This window comes from Sinocyclocheilus rhinocerous, unplaced genomic scaffold (genome assembly GCF_001515625.1).
Source record: "Sinocyclocheilus rhinocerous isolate Xijiao unplaced genomic scaffold, SAMN03320098_v1.1 scaffold924, whole genome shotgun sequence".
NCBI classification, from domain to species: domain Eukaryota; kingdom Metazoa; phylum Chordata; class Actinopteri; order Cypriniformes; family Cyprinidae; genus Sinocyclocheilus; species Sinocyclocheilus rhinocerous.
The window spans coordinates 181432-195633 of record NW_015645128.1 but is presented as its reverse complement, the minus strand read 5'-3'; the positions used below and the strand labels follow the sequence as shown (position 1 = coordinate 195633).

Genomic DNA, 14202 nt, shown 5'->3' with positions numbered 1-14202 from the left:
GTTTTGTAAAAATCGACGCGTTTCAAAAAGGCGGGGCATAGAGGAGAAACAATAATGTACAGTATGTGGAAAATAATGTGTTTTTTTAACTTTAAACCGCATAAACACATTTCATTACACCAAATACACAAAATAATGTTCTTTTTAGCAGCATCATATGACCCCTTTAAGCAGCGAGCATCGACTCGTCCAGACTGCAAATCAGGCCAAAGTGTAGCGTAATCCGGCATTTAGATGCTTAACTCATGTGCTTGAGCTATAGAAATGATGTTCAGACAGACGTAGATCATAACTCACTGATTAATAATTACAAAGTTAAAATAAATAGTAATTTAACTAAATAAAAAAAATAAAATAAAAGTGGTAAAAAATAAAAGTTGATGAATAAATGACAGGGTCGGTGTCAGTATGCACTAACAGCAAAAATGTGTAATTATTCAGATTTTTTTTGGTCAAAGTGCAGTTAAAAACACTAATATTATGACATATTATTAAAATTTAAAAGAACTGATATTTTACACTATATTTTTTCAAGGTTGTGTGCGGTACTTTTTTTTTTTTAGGATTCTTCAATTAATAGAAAGTTAAAAGAATAGCATTTATTTGAAATATAAATCTTTTGCAACTTTAGAAATACTGTCACTTTTGATCAATTTAATGCGCCATTAATGAATAAACATACATTTTTCTCCAAACTTTTGAATGATCATCTTCAATATCTTTGTCATTGAATGTTATACAAGACTTATATTTATCTGTTTTTCTGTTGAATCTCTATCTTACTATCACTCTGTTGTTTAAACTGCTAAAATATAACTTAATTCTCACCATGTTTCTGATATTATATATAAAACTAATTTGACATTGTTCGCTTTTAATCTAAACCGCTATCACGGCGCGTTAGCCTGTTAGCTTGTCATTCTTGTTTCCATTCGTGTCTATCGTTTCCTACCGTTTCTTTTTTTCTCTCTCGCTTAGTTTCTTTTCTCTCTCGATCTGTTTTTCACGCGTTCATCAAACAACAGTGGTAAGTCGGAATCATTCAGCAATCACGGTGAGTAACACTGCAGAACAAAGATCCAGGGGGCGGGGTTGGATCCACATCTAGGGGGTTTAGGGATCAGGGGGTGGAGACGGGTAGGTTAGGTATATGTAAGGTGGGAGGAGTTGGATCTGGATCCAGCCTTGCCCCCTGGATCTTGTGTTCTGCAGTGAGGACCATCTCGTCAGTTTTGATATTGTGGCTCGGGCCGCCACAAATAAATCAATATGGGAATCACTGAGAATATCTAAATATTAAAAATTAAAATGAAACTTACCTGCTTGAACTCTTTTTCTTTCATTTGATCTGGGTGTCTGTCTTTAAAGTGTTTTGTTAGTTTGGTGTGTTTCCTTGTTTTGAGGTCGCCATGGTCGCGATGTCTCAGTGTATGTATGAAGAGAGCGCATCTGCGCACCTTTTGGATAGCGCATCAAGAACCGGGTTGACCGGGTACTCGGTACCACCGGTACTTTAAAAAACCTGGTACTGTAAAGTTTTCATTTTTTTAGTACCGACTTGGTACCGAAGTACCGGGTATTTTAGGGCCTTTCGCACCGCAGGAACGTACTGTATATTTAGTTCTGGAACTAAAGCGGTGCGAAAGGCCCTATTGACAACACTAATAGAGACTGTGTCTGTTCCCCGAACTAGAAAATACAAAAAACGTCCAAAACAATTTAAGAGTAACAATTTAATTGTTCAGCAAATAAAAAACAGATATAATGCAGATTTAAAAAATAAATAAAGCTTTGCTTAATGAATATTAGATCCCTTTCTACAAAAGTACTTTTCTTAGAGATATGGTTTCAAGTATAAATCGTTTGAAGTAATGGTGATTCATATAACATTACCCAGAGAAACAAGTGTTAATGATAAATCCCCTGTCATGTTTAGTTCTGGCTGCAGGTAAAGTCTTAATTGTTGGTGATTTTTATATCCATGTTGATAATGAAAAATGTACATTGGGATCAGCATTTATAGACATTCTGAACTAAACTGCAAATTCTGAACTAAAGCTGCAAACTCAACTCCTTGTTACAAATATAGTAAAACCATCACTTCTACAACAAAATAAATAATAAAATAATCTTTGTAAATAATCTTTCTGACTTGTCTCAATTTCTCGGCAAATCCAATAGCTCAGAAAAACTTGATGTTGTAACAGAAACTACCATGGTATAATGAGCACACTCGTGCCCTAAAGAGGTCAGCCCGGAAAATGGAGCGCAGCTGGAAGAAAACAGAACTAGAGGTATTCCGTATTGCATGGAGGGAAAGTACTTTTACTTATAGAAAAGCTTTAAAAACTGATAGATCTACTTACTTTTGTCTCTCTTAGAAGAGAACAAACACTATCCCAGTCATTTATTCAATACAGTGGCTAAATTAACGAAAAATAAAGCATCAACAGGTGCAGACATTTCCCAACAGCACAGCAGGATCTTGGGCCTAAAAAGGTTGGTGACCACTGCTCTAAAGAAACAGGATTCCCTAAATTATCGTCATTGATATCGTTATCGCAATAAATATGATATATTTTAAAGCCCATATCGCCCATCCCTAGTTCCAAGATCGATTCTATTAGAGATAAAATTCTAACCATGCAGCCGTCAGCCACAGTATTGCATCATCTATATGCACTATAGATCCCCTAAGGAACAATTCTCCTCATTCTCTGCTATAGGACAGGAAGAATTGTATAACCTTGTCAAATCATCTAAACCAACAACATGTACTGTATGTTAGACCCTGTTCCATCTAAGCTACTAAAAAAGGTGCTTCCAGAAGTCATAGATCCTCTTCTGAATATTATTATTTAAGACCAATCTCCCTTTTCTGTCAAAAATAATAGAAAAGGCAATATCCTCTCAGCTATGTTCCTTCTTAGAGATAAATGGTATATTTGAGGATTTCCAGTCAGGATTTAGACCGTATCATAGTACTGAGACTGCTCTCATCAGAGTTACAAATGACCTGCTCTTATCATCTGATCGTGGTTGTATCTCTCTATTAGTGCTACTAGATCTTAGCACTGCGTTTGACACTATCGACCACAACATTCTTTTGAGTAGACTACAAAATTATGTTGGCATTAGTGGAATTGCATTGGCATGGTTCAAATATTCAAATATTATCTGACTGTCAATAAATTCGTAGCAGTGAATGACGAGATATCATATCGATCACAAGTACAGTATGGAGTACCACAAGGCTCAGTACTAGGACCGTTGCTTTTTTTTCACTTTACATTTTACCCTTGGGAGATATCATCAGGAAACATGGTGCTGATGAAACTCAGCTCTATATTTCTTTGCGGCCCGATGATACATACCGGTTTGCAAAACTAACAGAATGCATAGTTGATATAAAAAAAAATGGACGACTAGTAATTTCCTACTGCTAAATTCAGAAAAACACAGGTTTTAATTATTGGACCAAAAACCTCTGCATGTAATAACTTAAAACACTGTCTTACACTTGATGTCTGCTCTGTTAATTCTTCGTCATCAGTTAGGAACCTAGGTGTGCTATTTGATAGCAATCTTTGCTTTAAAAAAAAACATGTTTCTAGCATTTGTAAAACCGCATTTTTCCATCTTAAAAATATCTCTGTGCACTTAATAAACACACTCCAGCTGGTCCAAAATGCAGCAGCTAGAGTTCTTACTAGAACCAGGAAGTATGACCATATTAGCCCGGTTCTGTCAACTCTGCACTGGCTCCCTAGCACCTAGACACGACCTCTACAGCCCTGAATGTCAATGGAGACCATGTCAACTAGATGAGCCCTATAGACAGATCTCCTGTGAAGACCTTGTCACCTCGACGACCATCGGCACAAGACCACGGGAACCAGACGATTCCTCTGCTCAATCTTACCGCTTTTCCACCGGGGCTGGTGTCGGAGCCGGGGCCCAATTGGGAACCGGGCCGCGCTTTTCCACTCAAAAAATTCCTGTGACGGTGCCCAGATTCTGGTTCCGAACCGGCCCCAAAACCTTGCTGGTCTCGAACAAGGGAACCTATGACATCAATAGGCAGAGCTTCCACTACAGACCGCAGTTTGAAAGGAGTCATTAGGCTTGTTTGAGATGCATCGGTACTGTGCAGACTGATTGGCATATGAAATCAAAGTACAGCGAGAGCGACTGGAGAGCAGACGACTCTTTATGCTTTTGAATTACTCTCGCTGTACTTTGAGGTCACACCGATCGGTTTGCACGGCGCCAATGCATCTCGAACAAGTCTATATTTAAAAGCCGTCGAAATCCAGGTAAATTAACAACAACAATTAAATAAGTCAGTTCAGCAGTGGTCAGCAGAAGAGATCAACGCTGTTCTTCTGCAAGAGATACCAAGCGATTCCGGTCACAGGTTGGTGATGTAGTAGAGGGTTCTGCTCCCTGCCAGTGGAAACGTAAGCCAGTTCTGAACGAGTGCCAGTCTTGGCTGAGCACCGTTTCCAGCTTTCGCACCAGCCCCAGTGGAAAAGCGGTATCTGACCTGTGTTGCAGTCTGAAATTAAACCACACCATGCTGGTTTCGTCTGGCCAGAGGAGAACTGGGCCCTCCGACTGAGCCTGGTTTCTCCCAAGGTTTTTTCTCCATTTCTGTCACCGATGGAGTTTTGGTTCCTTGCCGCTGTCGCCTTTGGCTTGTTTAGTTGGGAACGATTGACTGATTGCACCGACACTATTGGAAGAGAGCTGAACTGGATGATGACATCACTGAATCATCAATGAACTGACTTTAGCTGAAAAAATGACTCTTTGTTATTGTCTTCTTGCATTATTGACAAACTATTTTCCTGTTTGACTCTGTAAAGCTGCTTTGACACAATCAGTATTGTATAAAGCGGTATACAAATAAAGGTGACTTAACTTAAGTTGAAGTGTATGTCAGGGTTTTTATATGTAATCAAAATATGCAAAATTAAGAATGCATGAGCGGTCAGAATGGAATTGAATGAGGAGGGGAAAAAAAGCAGAATAGTTTTGTTCCATTATCAGCGCTGTGGATTTACTGTGAGGATCTTTGATCTTCAGTGTAAGGTCTTCTGCTGTGACACAGATAAAGGAGTTTCGTGTGTGTGCTCAGACTGAATCTCATGTTGAGAGTAGAGGTTTCTGCCTGATCCTCCTGGCTCAGAGATTTCTGGTTCTGACAGCAGCTTCCCATCAAAAGCTTCACCCTCTGCATAATCCTGTTTTATTCTTAACATTTTTGCTTTGAAGCTCTCTAATCAGAGCTTGTGTTCTGCTCTCGACTGGACCGATGACCCTAGAGGTCATGAGAATGTGATGTGCGGCACACTGTGTGCTGCTTTTGCTTGATGTCATGTACGTTGCAGTTGTTAAAGTCAGATGTGATGGGATGCCACAGTGTCTGATGTTCTGATGGTGTCGTGTCTCCTCTAGGCCACAGTGTCTGGTGATGACTGGAGCTCCAAACTCACGTCCAGCTCTTCTTCATCTGGTCCATGCCTTCACCAAGAACGTGGGTCTGATGGTGTGCGGCCATGTGCGCATCGTGAGTACCTGAACAATCCATCCTGCATTCCTACTGTACACTGAGAGCACATTGTGTGTGTGGTGTTTTAGGAGCGAGTAGAACGTTGAATGGTTTGGTCATGCAGCTCTTATTGGAACATGTTCTTGGAATAATGAAACTCTGTGGGGACAGAGATTATAGTAGTGTAGAATAAACCAGTCTCTATGGACCATGCCAGTCACAAGTACATTGTCTGGAAAAGCCTCCGTTGGCTCATTCAACCATGAGCTGATCTCTCCACATGTGTATTCGTTCCCAGAGCTCCCGGCGGCCCAACTTTAAAGAGATAAACAGTGATATGCTGCGCTACCAAAGGTGGCTCCTCAACAACAACTCCAAGGCATTTTACACGCCTGTGGTGGCTGAAGACCTTCGTCAAGGAACCCAGTACCTGCTGCAGGTGTGTGTGTGTGTGAGTAGGGGGGGTTTATAGCCCTATTCCCAAAAGATTTGTTTAAGACTTGTTTATGGGATCTTGCTCACTGATTGATTTGAACATGTTTTTACTTCTACACATGTCTTCACTTTCTGCCTAGTACATGTGAGCCCATAATCTGCTCATAGCTGAATTCTGTTATAACCAGGGCTTGACGTTAACACCCACCAACCAGCCTAATGCTGTGGCGGGTAACACAGTCCCTCCCACAAGCCACTTTGGCGGGGTGAATTTTATATACAGTAACAGACCTCGGCATTAATGCTTGTCAAGGACAAGTGGATTTTTTGAAGGGGCAAGTGAAAGGGAATATTACTTGCCCAGCCTGACAACTAATCTGATTAAAGCATCTAACTAGGGAAGCACTGAAATTTCTGAGAATTTTATTACATTTGTTGTAAACAGTGATTGATAATGGTGCAGTCTGTCTGTGTGTGAGAGAATCTCGTGGAGAAATAAAAAAAATTATCACAACTGCACACAGAAGAAGCATAATGCGGTAAAAATGTAGTACGGTAAATTTTGAATGTACATTGATTTTATACAAGAGTTCAAACGAGTAGTTCATATTAAGTGACTTACATTTTAGTACAATATTGTCAGTGTTGACTGTTTTTGCTCGATTTGATTAACAAAAATAGTTTAAACAAAGATCGCAGCAAAACAGTCGCGCGTCTCTGAGCGACACACAGCGCTGTTACTGAATGATTCAGCGTTTCTGAAAGAATCATTTGAGTCAATGATTCAGTGATTCATAAAGAAAGGCACTCACTTCATTCTTAAATGAATCAGCCGTCTGAACGAATCGTTTGAATTAATGACTCACTGATTAAGATCTACTGGCGGTTTACTTTCATATTTAAAAGTATCTTATCTTTGCATTTTGTCCCCAACATTTCATATTTGTATATTAAAAAACAGATTTAAAACAGCAAGCTCGTATTATTTATGCTGTTGTACTTTTGCAGTGTGAATGCTTCATTAAACTGTGTGTGTAAATGCATCTAAACACTTCAGCCGCTTCTGTTTCTTCTGCAGGGGAAAGATCGGTTTTGTTCATAATGATTTCATTTGATTGGTAACAGCCCTATAGTGTCTTATTAGATGAAGTGAAATTATTAATAAAATGTAAGAATTTGATATGAAAGATGACGCGTGCATTTAATAAGGTTAAGAAAAAACTGCCCTTTATATAGGCAAAAAAAGACCTTGAAATCAATTTAAATCAATTTTAGTATGCAGTAACTTTAGTTATATAAAATGTCATTTCCAACAACAAAATTGTGGCCAGTGAAAATGCTGAGTGGCCAGTCATTTTTGAAAACCATTAGCCACAGTGGATGCTGAGCAAAAAAGTTAATGTCAAGCCCTGGTTATAACCCATTTGGAAATATTTACTTCTCGCGTGTGTGTTGCACGTGCTGATAGGGCCTCAGGAAACCTGCTTTCTCTGCATTATTGGACATGCTAACTGTTGCTGTAATTCAGAAAGGCTAAATAAACTTAGTAAATGGAAAAAACACACTCTATGAGGGTTGAGGTTAGGGTTTGCCAGGAGCTCAGTATTAAAGCTTTTTTGCCTATAGAAATAATTCCAGTGTGTGTGTTTTACAGGCTGCTGGTCTGGGTAGATTGAGGCCCAACACTCTGGTGCTCGGCTTCAAGAACGACTGGCGTATTGGAGATATAAAGGATGTTGAGACCTACATAAACCTAATGCAGTGGGTTTCATCTTCTGTTTGAAAACAATCCACTATTAATAAAAATCTTATTGAATGAGTGTGGCAGCAGCTTCTGTTATGCTTATACAGTGATAGTGAAGTGTTTGTTTGTCTGCTATTCATCAACGTAACATGAGATTCCAGATGAGTAAAAGCTAATCAGAATTTTTTGTTTTAGCTACAGAAGAGAGAAATGTATGCTAAACACTGTCAGAAAGTATGTGTATTGTGTGTACATTATCTATTGTGGACCACTCCGTGACTAGCTGTTGCAAGCCTAAATGTATCATTTTCTTTTAACACGTATTGTTTTCTGGCATTAATTTTAATTCATAAATGTGCAGTTTTTCCCATGACGTGTTCAGGTGCGTTGATGTATTTCTAGTGTATGTACAGCTGAAGAACGTCTGGTAGATGTTTATGCAGCTTTGAAGTAAATGGTGTGGGACTTGATCCTGTCAGACATTAACACTTGTTTATTTGTGTGTGTGTGTGTGTGTGTAGTGATGCGTTTGATTTTCAGTACGGTGTCGTCATTCTCAGACTGCGAGAGGGACTCGATATTTCTCACATTCAAGGCCAAGGTACAGTGCTGTACATTGAACTACTACACTAACCAGTCTCTTTTAAAGAATAAACATATTTTGACAAATGCTGCTGCGTAGTGCTGTTGATTTATTGTGAAGAGTGGAATCACAGTTCGCTAACGATGAACTACACAAGTCGAATATTGACTCTGCTTTACATGCCCTCTCATAGGAACAAAGTGTTTTAAAGGTAGGGTAGGTGATTTCGGAAAGGCTAGCGATAGCAAGCTAGCTTTGAAAGCAAGATCCACTCCCTCCCTGCGTAATCACTGCAACGCCACGCCTCCTCCAGACCAGCGACACGATGATTAGCTCATGTCTCGTTCACCAGTGAGAATCATCACAGTAATAAGGCCTTTCATTCTCGCTGGAGCGCGCTGATGACGTATCAAATGTATGCAAACACATATTTTAACAGGCAGCCTATCGTAATGTTCGGACCGAGGGATATGATTGGACGAACATTTTATGGTCCTACTCCTTCCACAGACAATAGAAATACATATAAATACATTTAGAGCACTTGACTTAGGGATTGCTATCGGGATGTGAAGAGACTTTCAACCAGCATAACAAAAAATGTTTCTGACCCAAATCACCTACCCTGCCTTTAACTCTTTAAAGCCTTTAAGACACTGAGTTGGACATGCGTGGTGGACCTGCAGTGTTTGGCCGGATGAAATTGTCCATGTAATGAGGTCGTTTTCTGTTGGTCATTAACTGGACTTCCCGTTCACGCTAAATTTGAATTTGCCTTGATCTCAAAGCAATGCTGAACTTTCCCTTTGTTTCTAAAGATGATTCTTCAGCTGTGAAGGATGTGGTGGTTTCAGTGGACATGAGCAAAGACTCGGATGGAGACTCGTCCAAACCCTCCTCCAAGGCCACCAGTGTCCAGAACAGCCCGGCTGTCCAGAAAGGTTGGCGCTTTTACTTCTCAGTATGTTCGTGAAGAAGTTAGTTGTTCACCACAGAGTTACTTTTGTCTTTTAAACATTCATTTGTTGTAGAAAATGCTGAAAATTAAAAGGCAGATGAGTTTATTTCCCAGGAGTATTTTTTAAAATGTTCCTCTTTGGCAGTAGTTGCTCAGAAGTAGGGATGCAGCGATTAACCGGTTTCACAATTAACCGCACTTTAAAACGTCACGGTTAATTAATCGTAAAGGCTCTGCTACACCGAGTGTTTCTGTTGCACAGAACGGAACAGTTGCAACGTGCGCAAAACGAAAACAAAGTTACACCAGCGGTGCGCCAGCTTTAAATGCTGCGATCTCCGATCTCACAAACCAAAATAATAGACATGATTTTCTCAGGCCACATGTAAAATCATTTGAATTATTATAAAAATTATTAAAATGAATATGTGTGGATGACAGTTGATTACAATGATAGTTCAGTTTATTCCCGTCATTATTAATAGTTTCCCCTGTCACATTAGATTAACTATGACAGAGGAACCGAGCAGCGATCCTTTATTTCCACCAGAGAAATGCCTGAAGACGATAGTGTGGGACAATTTTGGGTACACCAAGAATGACCAGGGTGTCATTTAAATATTGCCGTAAAAACTGCTGCTAAAGAGCGAATACACGGCTTTAAACTATTTTAATGGACGATTTGAAGGCAAGACTGACGCGAAGCTACGGGACTTTATTATTATTATTCTGTGCTGTATTATTGGTTACTGTGTTATCTCTGTTTCTAAAGGCAGCAATAAATAACACTTTATTATCTAAAGAGCGTCCATGTGATTTTATACATTAATAATTTTGTGAAATTAATAAATGCATAATAATCGTCATAATCGTGAAACCGTGATTATTCCTTAGACAATAATCGTACCAACAAAATCTATAATCGTTGCATCCCTACTCAGAAGTCATAGGGTGACCTTCTGATTCAGCGTGTCCTTTTGGGGCCAGTTCTCATCTAAAACATTTCACATCCCATCTCATCCACACTCCATGTGTTTTCTGAAATGTCTTCCCAACACAACACAAGCGAAGCATGTTCTCTGAAGGGTCCAGGCTGGGAACACAGCGAGTGTTGACGTCTGTCTATGATAAATTACTCCGAGGTCTGCAGTATCGACCTCTCAGCTCCATCTGACTCTGGAGGACTCTCTGAAGCCTGAGAATATAACCATAATAAAAAAACAAATATAGCCACAAGCGGCGATCAGCAGGGGTCAGTCATGTGAGAAACTGGAGAAAATGAGCAGAACTGCCAAATTTGAAAGGACACGTGGATGTACAGCTTTCTCGATCATCTCCATTATGAGGTTTCTAGTGAATGCACTCACTCAGAGCAGTGAATCATTGCATTGGCCTGCTTCACCAGGTGTCCATATGTACGTTGTCCTATCTAGGCCACACCTGAAGAGTTCATTGGCTTGTATTTTCCAAATTCCCAAACACCTCTTCTCGAGTTTCACTACATGATATGCACAACTTTACACAGTTTTCTAGGACAACTTTGACAACATATGTTTTCTCAATGCATGCTTGATTTAGTGCAAATAGAACACACAGCAGAAAAGTTCAAAAAGTTGCAATGGAAAACCTACGATTGATAACATAATCAGCAACTTTTAAACATTCAAGAAAGCTTTCTGTCATACAGCCCAGTATATACAGATCCAGATTGAAATCTGAAGATCATGTCTCAGCTGCCTTTGTGTTCAAACAGCAGAAAAGTGGAATATAGATTCCCTACCATACTTCAGCTTTTACTGCAGGAGCATTGGGCTGGGCGATATGGCAAAAAAAAAAAAAAAAATCTATATTTTTTTTTTCCAGAACGTTTGACCGATTCTCGATTTTTAAGTAACTTTTTCTTTATTAATCCTCTAGTTAAAGAAAAATGTTAAACAAATCACTTGTTAAATATATTTGCAAAAAAGATGGATGAACTACAACTACATCGTGTACAAACTTGTCTTATACATATTATATGTTCAGAAATAATACAAGGAAAATGCTTTAAAAAGTCACTAACACCAGTAGACTATTATTAACTATAAATGTTCTGTAAAAACCGTGAACAGCAGCTTTCAGTCTGTCACCATAATGCAAACATGAAATATCAGACATACAGTAGTAGTTCTGAACAGGTTTTTATTTGATTGCGCTGCTTTCCATTGTTTTTTCTATGTTTGACTGTTGCGCTCGCGTCTCTTGCAACATCTCATGCATTAAACGGCTTTCTAAAAGCACGGCGCTCAAGTTAAAAGAAGTTCAACTCCCATCTTCCTGCTTTTTTCCTATTCCACTGCCTGCGACGCATCTCTGTCAACACAAGCACATTCTGTGTGACGGGCACGTAGTGATATATTCTCATTCTGGTCCTTCACAGAGTGGTTCATCACGCGCGCAGACATGCAGGTGGATCATTCTTTTCTCTTTACTGTTAACATTGGCATATTATCAAAGTGTCTAATTCTAACGTTTGGTAATATTTCTATTCAAAATCGTGATTCCTCAATTTATAAAAAATAAAATCGTGGCAAAACATTAAATTCGAACGAATCGATAAAATCGGAAAAATTGCCCAGCTTCAAACTCTGGCATCCTCCAAATATGAACACCTTTATGGAGGTTATAAATGGACTGCGGTCCTTGGAGGCACAGATTTTTAAGATGCTTTTTGTCGGGTATCAGTGCATCGTGGAATTCCAGGAAATGAGCGAGCAGACACTGCAGCTAAAGAAGCTGAATGTGATCAGTATAGCACAAATAAACTTCACCAAATCAGATCTGTGGAAACAAACCCATTATCTCTGAAGCTATTTTGATGGACTGTGATGTCTAGGTTCACACTTTCAGCCCAAATCTGTGTAGCTGATTGGAATCTGATCTAATTGATCGACTGTCCACACTGTGTATCGTATCTGTTCAGATCTGATTCATTTTACGAATATTTGCATTGGTTTCTACGGCAGTGATGTTGTGTTAGTGTGACTGTGCCAAAAAAACAGGAATAACAGCAACATGGTTTGCAAAACAGAAGTTGTCTTACAACGTGGCATGCTGCTGTTGCGCTGGATTTTATGAGGCAGGAAGCTGGAATGTCTCTCTGCCGGCTCTCATGTGAAGACCAGCAGTATTTTGTCATTTTCTGCTCGACTCGCTCTTCGCAACACAACTTTTATTTACAAAGACATTCAGCATGTTTACAAACAATGTCTGATGTGTTCACGTTTGTGAATATGAATGTAGATTGTACAAATTTTAAAGAATTTCATGTCATTTTTATTTTATTTATTTTTTGCCATGCACCCTTGGTAAATATGATCAGAATCCAATCGTATATGTACATAAAATCTGATTTGAACTGACAATCTGAATAAAGTTTAGGACTCTTTACTCTTCAGATGATTCTTATGAAAAGATTTTTAATGAAGTGAGACCAGATTTTTTTTTCTATTTATTAAAGACAAACTTTAAAAAACGTTTATAAAAGTCTTATCTACTTTTGTCTATGGTTTAATATAGTACACTTATTTACTTTTTCACTTGTTTCTCACTTTGAAATATTGGTGGTAACCTACATGGCACTAAATTATAAACAATCGATCTGAGTGAGATTTCAACACCATCCATCAGTTCTGATGTGTCGGAGTCTGAGGCCTGTGACTCATGGACAACAGCTCTGTTTCCACTGCTCCTGCCTGAAGACTGCACTTTGACGTAATGCCGCGTGGACTTTTGTTGTGAAGTGCCCATCAGTGAGGGTTTGTGAGCACTCCTTCACTCATAAGTGACCACAGACTCACAAAAGCTGCTCAGTGGCTTGTTGCATGAAGCTAACTGAACAAACTCGGTTTAAACCAACCTGGTTTAGATCAGGTTCAGCGGGCTTACAAAGCTCGGGAAGTGTGACACATACAGCAAACAGCCAATCACAGGGAACATGGAGAGCGTCAGCTCGCGAGAGTCGCTGCAATTCACTTCTCTGCTTAATATTTAGAAATGTTGTTATTAAAAATATAATGAATGCATTTACAAGGCAGGAATAAACAAAAGGTTTGAGAGGGCAGCAGAAAGACAATATGCACATGAGTCCACTAAATTTAATAATTTCTATAGTTTCACAAAGAGCTCAAAAGAAAATGCATACGTTTAGTCATTTTAAAAGCTTTATTTATTAAAACTTATTTATAGGTTATGTATATGTTTAAATTAATTTAAATGCAAAGTTTAATATTAATTGCCATAGGGATTCATGATATTGAATTTTTTCCGATATCCAATATCCAAAATATCTAATATTCCGATATCAAAAGATAGCCGATATTTTTCAACTCATTTTGGCCGATAGCTGATGCCGATACCGATATATTTCCTTTTGTTTGTAAACAACTAGGGCTGCCCTCGACTAAAGATTTTTCTGGTCGACTAGTAGTAGTTCATTTTAAGCATTAGTCGACTAATCGCACGTTTATTAATAAACCATTTAAATTATCAAGCGCACACATAATGCTTGCCACAGCACACCGGCAGAAGTAATGATGATGAATGTGTCAGGAAAAAACAGTAAGTTTAAACTGCATTAACATTTTAATAATCTATTGATAAACTAGTGTTTTCTGTGTTTTCGGCATAAGAGATTAATTCGGCGACAAGGACTCGTCATCTCCACAGTAGTGGATGCGCCTGCATGCAAGTTTCATTGTTTTTTCAGATTTGAATTGTTTCATTTGAAAGTAGATATTTCACTCTCTATAGATATATTTTTCATGTCTGTAAGGCAAGTATACACAGAGTTTCACGCTCGAGTTCACAGAGACCGAGACGGCAGAAAGCACATCCTGTTTGCTTTCATTATTTTACAAAAGCGCAATGTTTTGTTGTTATAGTGAGTG

General features: G+C 38.8%; 1 pseudogene; it reads left to right on the top strand.

The window, feature by feature from the left end:
* LOC107705844 (solute carrier family 12 member 2-like) overlaps positions 1–14202 on the top strand; it is a 52885-nt pseudogene that overhangs the window by 31482 nt on the left and 7201 nt on the right.